Raw genomic sequence first — 3,018 nt, 5'->3', positions numbered from 1 at the left:
GAAGGAGGCAGGGGATGAGTCAAGGTCAGGGTTCTCCAGCTGTGTGAAGGTGAGATGCCGGCACCTCTGGCTCCCGACTGCAGGGGCCGGGATGTGAGGACTGGCATCTACGCTCCTCCAGGCACCCCAGCACCAACACGGGGCAATGATCCCAAGCCTCACTCGCTCCACGCTGAGCTATTCCTGTCCTTTCTTATCTCTTTCTAAATATATTCATTGTCAGCCCATGTCTCCTTCACCTTCTCTCCCTCTCTCCCTCCTCCTCCCCTCCTTCTCCTCTCACCCTCTCTTCCCATCTTTTCTCTCTCTTCCCCTCTCTCTCCCCTTTCTCTCTCTCCCCTTTCTCTCTCTCCCCTTTCTCTCTCTCCCCTTTCTCTCTCTCCCCTTTCTCTCTCTCCCCTTTCTCTCTCTCCCCTTTCTCTCTCTCCCCTTTCTCTCTCTCCCCTTTCTCTCTCTCCCCTTTCTCTCCCCTTTCTCTCTCTCCCCTTTCTCTCTCTCCCCTTTCTCTCTCCCCACTTTCTCCTCTCTTTCTCTCTTTCTTTTTCTCTCTTTCTCCCTCTTCCTCCCCTGTTTCTCTTTCTCTCTACCCTCTTTATCCCTCTATCTCTTCCACACTTTCCCTTTCTCTCTCTCTTTATCCTCTCTCTTTCTCACTCTTTCCCTCTCTCTCTCTTTATCCATCTATATCTTTCCCCCTTTCTCTCCTTCTCTCTCTATCCCTCTATCTCTTTCCCACTCTTTGCCTCTCTTTCTTTCACTCTCTCTCTTTATCTCTATCTCTTTCCCTCGCTCTTCCTTTCCCTTCCTTCCCCCGACACCACTGGGTTTCCGGACCTGCTGCAGTCCAGTCCTGCATGGGCCACAGTCCAGTTAACCCTCATGATCAGTCATGATCTGGAGGGAGGCTGGGTGGGAGAGGGGGCACCTCAAGGAGGGTGGAGGGAGGGAGGTCCCTCAAGGAGGCGTAGAAAGTGGGGGATTGTGGAGGGAATGGAGGTGAGGGATGGAGGGAGCTGAGGGGTGGAGGTGGGAGGGAAAGACAGAAAGGATGGTGAGGCATAGGGGGAGGGAGCTGATGGAGGGGAATGACATGAGGGAGGTGAGGATTGAGGTGAGGGAGGGAAGGGAGGAAGTGAGAACACAGCCTGGCGTTCCCCTCAGATCCCTGAAATCAGCCAGTGTTGGCGTCAGATTCCTGGATGGGGCCAATGGGGCCTGTGTCAGTCACCTGGACACCTGCGGTGGGGCCTGTGTCAGTCGCCCGACACCTGCGGTGGGGCCTGTGTCAGTTGCCCGGACACCTCTGGTTGGGGCCTTTGCTCAATCGCCCGGATACCTCCAACGGGGCCTGTGTCACTGATACCCTGAATCAGATAGCCTCTCTGTATAATTCAGGAACCTGATTGCCCAGGGCTGCTCAAGTTCCTGGAGAGGACGCAGAGTTTCCTTGTCGGGGAGACCTGATCTGCCTGGAGTGGAGGAGGGCGGGAGTGGAGGGTAAACTGATCCTGGTGCCCATAGCTACCAGTGGCGCAGGTTCCTCTGGTGACAGGAGTCTGAAAGCCAAAGGCATGGGTTCAGGGCTGTGCAAGGTGAGGGGGGTGTGAGAACAGAACACAAGGGCACAGAACAGGCCCTTCGGCCCTTGGTGCTGTGCCGATGATGATGGTTCCTTTCAGTCAGTTTGTGGGGTTTGATACATGCGCCCAGGAGCGGCCGTACGGGCTGATCCTTGACGGGGTCTGTGAGGATACTCCACTCCTCAGAAAGGAATCACCGTGCACGTGAATGGATTTTAGGGGGTTGCCCAGGTCCAGACCCACTCTCTCAACGTCCCCTCCTGAATCCAGCGCCTGGGGGGAAGCTCTGCTGATAGGGAGTGGCCAGACTAAGCTTCGATGCAAGGGATGCCCTATCCGCGCCTCCTGGCACATGTCTGCCAGAAGGCCGTTGACCCTACGAGAGGGTTCATCCATCCTTGTTTATCGTCCGCAGGGTGTCCGGCCCACCCTCCAGCACCAGGCAAGCCTGGTTTAGTTGTCAACCTACCAAAATAAATTACTCAACCCTTCCTACCTCATATCCTCTATTTTTCTTCTCTACATGCCCCTAATGTTTCAGCCTCCTGGCAATGCATCCCAGGCCCCACAACTCTGTAAAAACCTGCCCCTGACATCTCCCCCTAAACTTCCTGCCCTCCACTTTGTATGGACGTCCTCTGGTATTTGCTGATCCCGCCCTGGGACACAGGCGCTGGCCTCCTGCCTTAATTATGCCTCTTATAATTTTATAGAGTCCCAGCTCTGCTAACTCTGCCTCGTGACTTGTTTCCCAATCCAGGCAATGTCCTGGTGAATCCCCTCTGCGCCCTCTCCACAGCTTCCACATCCTTCCTGTAATGAGGTGACCAACACAGAACACAATGTTCTAAGTCTGGCCTCGCCAGAGATGTAGAGTTTGCAACGTGACCTCTCAACTCTTGAACTCAATCTCCCGCCGAATGAAGGCCAGCCTCCCATTCTTATTTCTCCAGTATCAGAAGGCATGCACTCCAATCCAGGTGGCAGGGCGGTCCTTGTGAATCTTTGTATTCCGTCTCTCGAGCATCCACATCCTTCCTGTGGTGAGGTGACCGAACTGAACCCAGAATTCCAAGTGGTGTCCAACCAAGATCTTGTGTAGCTGCAACATTTACCTCACAGCTCTTGAAATCGATCCCATGGTTAATCGAAGGCTGACACACCGTACACTGGCTTAACAACTCTGTCAGGGCCTTGTCGTTGAGGTTGGAAAGAGTGTTGAAAAGATTAAGCATTTCAACCAGGATCAGAGGACTTATCCCTTGTGACAGGCAGGATGTATCATACAGGGGTGATGAGGATGGGTTTTCATGAGGTCTATGGTGGGTTGACGGAATCATAGTCATCCTGGGTGGAAACAGGTCCTTCGGCCCAACTTGCCTCTGCTGACCACCCACACTAGTCCTATGGGGGGTTGACATGGATAGCACAAAGCTGA

This window comes from Narcine bancroftii, chromosome 5 (assembly GCF_036971445.1).
Source record: "Narcine bancroftii isolate sNarBan1 chromosome 5, sNarBan1.hap1, whole genome shotgun sequence".
Taxonomy (NCBI): domain Eukaryota; kingdom Metazoa; phylum Chordata; class Chondrichthyes; order Torpediniformes; family Narcinidae; genus Narcine; species Narcine bancroftii.
The sequence above is the reverse complement of the archived record's forward strand: the minus strand, read 5'-3'. Positions refer to the sequence as shown.